The sequence below is a fragment of the Solanum dulcamara genome, chromosome 5 (assembly GCF_947179165.1).
Source record: "Solanum dulcamara chromosome 5, daSolDulc1.2, whole genome shotgun sequence".
NCBI lineage: Eukaryota > Viridiplantae > Streptophyta > Magnoliopsida > Solanales > Solanaceae > Solanum > Solanum dulcamara.
Window position 1 is genome coordinate 37059603 of NC_077241.1, and position 8464 is coordinate 37068066.

An 8464-nucleotide genomic window follows, 5' to 3' on the forward strand; every position below is an offset into this window, starting at 1 on the left:
CTGAGATCGTGCTATAGATCTGAGTCATAGGAAAATTTCTTATACTAACCTTGGATCTTAACAGAAGGACAATACCAACAGAAGGAGGTAATTGATGACATGGGACATTACGAATCAAGCAGGTAAGTAAAGTAAAGGCACGGAAGATATCCTTTGGGTAATGTAATGAACTAATATTGAAATGTAAAGTTGAACCCTGAAAGGAAGGCAAACAGAAAGTGCAACAAATGCAGTTTGAAGTTTGACATACGAGGTAAGTCCAGTATTTTTATAATATTGTTAATATTGAAAGCCCCGTGTGGCTGCGGTGTAAGATGATATTGAAAGCCCTGTGCAGCTGTGATAGGATATGAATATATATATATGTGTGTTGGCCCTTTGAGGCATTGTTGGTATTTTCTGTGTGCAGGTTGTGGGATAGTAAGAAGTGTAGAGGAAACTCTGCCGAAATCTTCCCAAGACAAGAAAAGGAAATGAAACATAGACTTTTAGTATGCCTTAAAAATTGATATCAAGTACCCCTATTATGTTTAACTAAAGCTATAAGAGATACTCTTCATGTCATCGATGAGGGACACCCTCTTTACTTGGGGATGTTTAAATATGAATTGAACAGTGTGATACGAGTATGCAGGGATAAAGTGGGACAAATAGTAAGGCGCATATAGTATGCGTTGACTAAGTTAAAATCCTGCGTTGAGAACACAGTAAAAGCATGGAGCTCAAGATACAAAAAAAATAACGCGTGTACACAACGTTGCCCCAAAAATGGTGGAACCCTTAAGGGACGAGGATGGAAAATTTAAGGAATAAATGGCGCAACTTCTATTCGTCCCAAGAAACAAGGGATATAGGTTGGGAAAGCCACTACTCCAAGATAATCTTGGAAAATGAATATCGAAATACAAATGTGGCCTAGTTAAAAGGAAATTTAGAACGGCTACAAGGGTATATCAACTTTTATAAGGATAAGTAGAATGTGGCCTTGGGCAAGTTATTTCATGGGTCTCATTACTCAAGTACAGAGTAACAAACGAGATGTCGCACTATGTATGAAAAGGTTCTCGTCGTTTCATAATTTAGCCAAGCTTTCGTATGCGGATAACCAGGTTGTAAAAAAAATAATATAGGAAGACGGGGACCTGATGCAGTACCACGTAGATTGGAGAAAGAGATTGGGCAAAATCGAGACTGGACATAGAGACATAGGGCAAGGTACAGGTAGATGAAAGTACGAGAACCCTCTAAAGGGGGGAAGTGAATGAGAAAATGGCAAAAGTAGGAGGAGGCAATTGATATGGCAATATATTTGAGATGGACTTCTAAACTTCAATAAAATATTTTGCCGAACCAAGTTAGAAAGGTCCGGAAGCCACCAATAATTGGATGGAAACTAGAATGCTACATAAGACAGCGTTAATAAGGTTGTGATGAGACCTTGAACAACATAACACTAGAAGGCGGTGGCGTATAAAAATAAAAAAGTGTAACCATGAAAGGATATCGACCAACTCAAGAGACATTACGAAGGATAATGACAACCTGCTAGACCAAAATGACCAAAAAGGGTCATGGTCGTGGTGGAACTAAAGATCTACCCTTATATCGGTTGGAAGATAACAGAGGGAAGGACAAGGCGAAACATAAAGATTCGCGAGACAATGCTGAGGTAAATTTGTAGCTAAGTAGAGTGCCCCGCACATTATGGCAAGTGTTGTAATGAAACACGACACGAAGGGTTCCCAGGGAGGTCACCCATCCCAGTATAACTCTCACCCCAGCACACTTAACTTCGAAATTCTGATGGAACTTAATGCGTTAGTGCTGGTATGATCGCGCGAGATGGAAGAATCTGAACTAGGGGCAGAGAAACAACACAAGATTATGTTCCTGGAGTACTATACGTTACGTGGGGGGGTATTGTAAAAAGGATTTAAGTAAGACAAGAAGGATTAGCTAAATGCTAACTGATGATGCACTCAAATGCCACAACTCTTCAACATAGAACCAGTTAGTGAGAGGAAAACCACAGAATGACTATATGGGCTAGTGGGAGAGGGAATTTCGACACCACTTGGCAGCCAACTCTGAGGGCGAGAAACAGCAAAACCCAAAAGGTAAGGTTACCAGCTGATATAAGTTATGGATGACAGGAAGTGATACCCAAGGTCGAAAATTCCACTGTATGACCAGGATTACAAGACTCACTTTGCACTCCAACGCCAAATGACGCTGGAGGGAATGTTACTTGTGGATTATAGATATTAGCCCCTGCTCCTTCGATAAAAGGCTACCTACTCAGCCGAGAAGGTGTAAAATTGTAGGGTAAAGGACTGGTATAACCTTATGGAGTTCCTACAGCTATATACCCAGGCGAAGGAGATCAAGTTACAATTAACTACCGAGAGAAGAAAAGATAGATTAAGCCAAACTACTGAGATGGAATTAGTACTACGGGTGAGGTAAGACATGGCCACAATTGGACCAAAGATCTACCCCAACATCGAATGTAGTATAAGGGATAAAAAGGTAAGGTAAGACATGAGAACTAACGAGGTAGCGCCGGGATATTTCTTGTACCCTCTCATAATCTTGTAAAGGTAAAGAATGACACAAGATAATGGGTCTAGAGGATTACAAGAGGGGGTAAGGGAAATTGTGAAAGAGTTAAAATGAAACTGGCAGAACTAGCTGGTTACTACAGGATGGCGAGTATATACGCCAAAATTCCTTCGGAATTATACCAGATCATGCTAGACAAAGCACAGAATGACTACGAGAGCCATTATATGAGGGGACTGCAGCATTATTCAGTAGCCAGCCCTAAGGATGGGAAAAAAGGGGAAACTCAAAAGATAGAGTGCCAGTTAAGGTTCTGAAAAGAGTCAAGAAGGACTATACGAGGCTAACAGTTCCTAAATTATCAACATCGTTATGAACCTATTTTATACTCTCTAAGAGTAGGTGCTATACGGGTTATTGCGAGTAGGCTAACGAATTAGCCCATTTGCTTTCAAGCAAGAGCACCTATGCAGCTGAAATTAGGTGGAGTTATAGAACATGGAGGTAGTAAGGTTCCGTGAGGTTTCCCCAGCTAATATCTTAGATAGAAGGACTTTAATTATGATTAACATTTGGACATCAGTCCAAGAAGAGATTGGGAACACAGGTAGATCGTAGTACCCCAGTTTTTCCCTCGAGCTGCTGAACAGACTAAGCATAGTATCAGACGTTAGAAGGTATATTACGAGCCTATATGGTTGGCTTTAAGAGTAACTGAGACAACCGTCCACCACTTATTGAGTTTTCCTACGAGAAGGGCTACCGTTCCAATATCCAAATAACCCCCTACAAGATGTTGTAAGGCAGAGTGTATAAATCCCCCTGTTGGGGAAAAGACTAAGCTGGTAGGCCAAACAGGATTAAGCAAACTATTGACTAACAACCCAGGGTCGGCAAAAATGATATATAGATAATCGACATCGACATTCAAAGTTCAAATTGATGATTAGATGTTCATAACGGAGTCACCCAAAAAGGGAACTTAACCCAAAATATATTAGACTGTATCAAGTTACTCATAAGGTAGGCAACGTGGCTGGTAAGTTGAGCTTACCACCTCATTTGGAAACTATACGCCCAGTCCATTAGATAGGAATGCTTCGCAAGGTTACTGACGAGCCACCCAGGGTATATTCCATAGATGAGGTCCAGGAGATGGAATCCTGTGAGGAAAAACCTATCGCCATCTTGGATTGGCAAGATGATAGATTGTAGACTAAAGACGTGCATTCTGTCAAGATGCGGTGGAAAAACCAAAACCAGGAAGAGAACATGAAACACATGTATTTGCACCTGCACCCGATGTCTGTAGGTAACCCCAATTACTGAAACTCGTATATTAAGTGCCTGGGTAGAAGTATTTGTTATGGAAACAATAAATAATCTCCCTACGATTTGTATAAGGTGCTAAGAGAAGTTTTGTCTAACATTCAGGGACGAATGTTCTAAAGGGGGGAAGGATATTACACCCCAAGCTTTTAAAACTCGAAATGTCTCATAAGTTTCTTGGATATTACCATGTGATCCGGATATGCTACGACACTATCAAACGACTCTAAGGAAGGGAGAATGTGATACCCCATAGTAGAGAAGGTTGGAGATGGAGTCATAAGAATCTGGAAGGAATTAGAGGCCAACTAATGAGTCGTAGGATCCGATTTACCAACGTAAGTTATTAATGTAAAAGTCTTATATACTTGAGCTACTGGAGTACATACCAAGCCTCCGTAGCACGGATTACATAGGCTCTTAAAATAAAGTGAGATGACGAACCTACGAGAGGGAGCAAAACCTAGTTTCCGAACATACGAAAGTGAAGCAAGCAGGTGAAAAGAAAGTACATCAAGCAAGCAGGTGACAAGCAAGAAGGTGACTCACCTGCTTGCTTGGGGGGGTGGACCCCGCTGCCACATGGCGGCGTGTGATAGGCCGCATGAACCTAGGTGGCGTCCTAGGGGGCTGCCAGTATCACCCCTAAGGGGATGCCATGTGGTACCTTCTAAATATATATATATATATATATATATGTGTGTGTGTTATGTGATGTATAACTTCAGTTCTTATTCCAAAACTCCAGCAGCAAAAAAAGGAAACCAAAAACCCTAAACTAGAGAGAAAAAGAGGGCGGCCAAGGGGAAAAAAAAAGGTAAGTCTCAATTTTGCTCCGTAAATTTATTATCTAGTGTATACCACGATTATATGGAGGTATTATTAGTATAAAATCATGGCTTGGTGCAGAAAAAATCGGCAGCAAGCAGCCACGGCGTTCAAGTCGTGCTAGAAAAGTTCTGAGGCACAATTTTGGCTAGTTTTGGCCAATTTCGGGTAAGGTAAGGCTTCTCCTTTAAATTTTGACATTATGGTGTTGTTATATAATATATTATACACCTTTTAGGCTGATGTAAGTGTAATAAACTCATGGAAATATTCGACGTTTGAAATAAACTAAATTGGAGTCGCTATAGTTGCATTGTCGTGGAAATAAAGTATTGTTCTTCTGAGGTGCTGATGCAGGGGTGTGGATTGTTGTTGCAGGGTATAAATATGTTCTAAATGAGGTGGGGTAGCTTCTGGTTGCATCCACACGACCCCCCCCCCCCCGCTTCGCACGGTTAAAGGTTTTGCAAAATGGAAACTAGAAACCCTATTTTGATATCGTATTTTTGAGCGAGTCATTTGGAGTTTATGTTTTATATTGTTGGTGTGAATTGCATAAACATATGTTGAAGGTTGTTTTTGTTGGTTGGCTGTAGTGTTTAGGGATCTAATTGGAAATTTGGATAGGGCACATTATAGGGGAGGTGCTGCCCAATTTTCGTTAACGCCTTAATTAATTAAAGAAATAGTCGAGGAAACGAACAAGGAAATAGATTCCATAAATACTAAGGTGCAACCTAAGATGCTGGAAAGTCAAGAGTGTTTACTTCGTTCCTTAACTTTTTGAATTTCATTCTCCCGGGAATTCGGGTTGCAACCAAAAACAAAACTTACTTCCAGGATGAATAGGTTCAAAGGACGACGAGGTATATGAAGCTTTCTTTTGGCGTATTTTTGGAATAAGTATGTAGAGCTATTTTTTTTCTTTTGGCATATCTTAGATGTAAGTTATGAATGATATGTATATGATATTTGGGATTCAATCCATTCGTAAAGCCCTGAATATAAGTCAAAACTCTCATTTACTTTTGATGTTAGAACTCCCGCAATAGCTGAGTCGTTGCCTTTAAGTCTTCTATGTGATGAAAACTAGTACATGTCTTTCCTTTGGAATGGCTTAATTTTAAGTGAAATGATATATGATATAGGTTTAGAGGAAATTCCAATTATGAGCTCTGAGTATAACTAGTGACTTGTAGTCACTTCTGACCAATAAAAGTCTGAAGGTAGTCAAACTATTATTCTTGAGCCTGCTATATAGTGAATAGTAAGCGGAGACACAAGCTCCTTTTCTTGAAGGCTCTAAAATGATCAATGTCTCTGATTGCATAATTGTGTCTCTGATTGCATAATCGTGTCTATGATTGCATAAACCATATTTCTGATTGCATAAGCTATGTAGCATTTTCTTGAAGCATGTCTGTGATTCCTGATGCCCCAATTGATGTAACCCCTAATGACATCTAAAGGGCACATTGGATAAGTACCTTCCTGGTCTTCAGGTGACGGTTCACTTGAGTGTTTCATTGAGTCTCAGAGGGTGACTTAGTTGCATATAGTTTCTCATTACTCTACTCGTGCATGTTGTAACCCTTCTTTCTTCGCGGCCAGATATTATGTCGGGCGTAGCTTTACTACTTCTTTCACCACATCCTGGGCCGGATGTGTACAGTTCCACGCACGAGGAGACGATTCCGTACGTGAGGTGTGATATATGTTATATTTTATGATGATATAATTATTCACCGAGTCCCGGGCCAGTTGTAATATGATAGTATATATGGCGAAATAAGGAAGAAACACCGAGTCCCGCCTTAGAGGGCCAGGTACGGTATGTATATTATGATCGTACGCTATAGACGTACACCACTCCATTCACCGAGTCCCTCACTAAAGGGGTCGGATACTTTATGAAGGCATGCATATGAGATTTGAGTGATACATGTATGACCCCGAGCCCGTAGTAAACCGGATGTAATATGATTACATACATGATAAGATTATCCCGTGTACGAGGATATGATACCGTATACAATGATATGATGAAATGAAATGCATGATGGTACAATGACATGTGAATATGAAGAAATGATTATGACACCAAGTTCACTAGCGGGTTGGGCATAGCACATGATGATGTGTATGATTACGTGTCCTAAGGTGCAGGTATAATTATTTGTTAATTGTTATACTTGTCCCATACATCCCTACTTCAGTTATGGTCTCAGTTATGTATTGTTATGCTTTATATACTCAGTACATATATCATACTGATCCCCCCATACTCCGTGGGGCTGCATTTCATGTCCGCAGGTACAGATGCTTACTTTGGAGATCCGTCAGCTTAGGAGTTCCTCTCAGCTATATCGCCAGTTCTTCATTGTTTTGAAGCCTAATTTTTGATACTAGTCACTTAATGTATATATTTGTACAATCAGGGGTATGGTGGGGCCCTTGTCCAGCCATATGTTGCCATCACTATTCTTAAAGGTCTGTAGACATATGAATGTGGGATGTTTGTGAGTTCGTTTCGATTGTGCCTATACGGTATTTTGTGAATATTGTTATGTTACAGCAGCCTTGTCGGCTTGCATGCCCTTATGTGTTATGAGACGAGTGAAAGAGGCCATATGCACACAAAAAAAAAGTTTTAACTCATTGGGGTTTTTTTATTTTGTGAGAGGTATCACCTTGTTCATAGTTCAATATGGCTACAACTGATTGGTAGGTATACAGGGGGTCCAGGTCAGACCCTAGTCGCGGCCTATGGGATTGGGTCATGATAAGAGAGCTAGATCGGCTAGTTATTCTAGTAAGTTTCGAGGAGGTCAGCCTCAGCAGTATAGTAGGTATCCTTCTCAACCAACCCAGAGTGCACCCTCATAGTTCACAGGTAAGAGATTTGGTAGCACAGGGGATTCATGAGCCGGTCAAAGCTCTAGAGCATCAGGTTCACAGATGCCTAGGGATTCAATTTAGTCGAGGCCACCTTTTCCTCAGTGCTCTCGGTGTGGTAGGCCCCATTCTAGGGAGTGTCGTCTTGCTACTGGCTCTTTTTTTCTTGTGGTCTTCAAGGTTATATTATGAGGGATTGTCCATTTAGGGGTAATCTAAGTGGTGCAACTCAGCCTACTAGATTAGTTGCTAGTTCATCTTCCTCTGTAGCAATGCACCCTATGGGGCAGGGTATCTTGACATCAGCAGGCTGTGGAAGAGTCTGTGGTGGAGTTTTTAGTACTAGCGGTCCTTCAAACCGAATATATGCATTAGTTAGTAGACAGGATCGGGAGGTATCACCAAATGTGGTTACAGGTATACTATCGATCCTATCTTGAGATGTATATGCATTGATAGATCCAGGCTCCACCTTATCATATATATCTCCCTTTGTTGCTAATAGAATCTGAATAAAACCTGGATTGATAGAACTATTTGAGGTAGCTACATCGGTAGTAGATTATGTTATAGCCAAGCAATTATATAGAGATTGTTCGGTGATTATATATAGTCTTCATACCAAGGCCAATTTAATAGAGTTAGATATGACGGAATTTGATGTTATTATGGATATGGATTGGTTAGCTTCTTGTTATGCTAATGTTGATTATAGAGGAAAAGTAGTTCGATTTCAATTTCCAGGAGAGCGAATCATAGAATGGGTGGGAAATATAGCATCGCCGAGGGGTAAGTTTATTTCATACCTCAAGGCAAGGAAAATGGTTAGAAAAGGTTATATTTATCATCT

The 8464-nt window shown here is 40.4% G+C and overlaps 1 pseudogene; it reads right to left on the reverse strand.

The window, feature by feature from the left end:
• Positions 1-1721: 1721 nt before the first annotated feature.
• Positions 1722-1841, reverse strand: LOC129890977 (5S ribosomal RNA; annotated as a pseudogene).
• Between the last annotated feature and the right edge of the window lie 6623 nt (positions 1842-8464).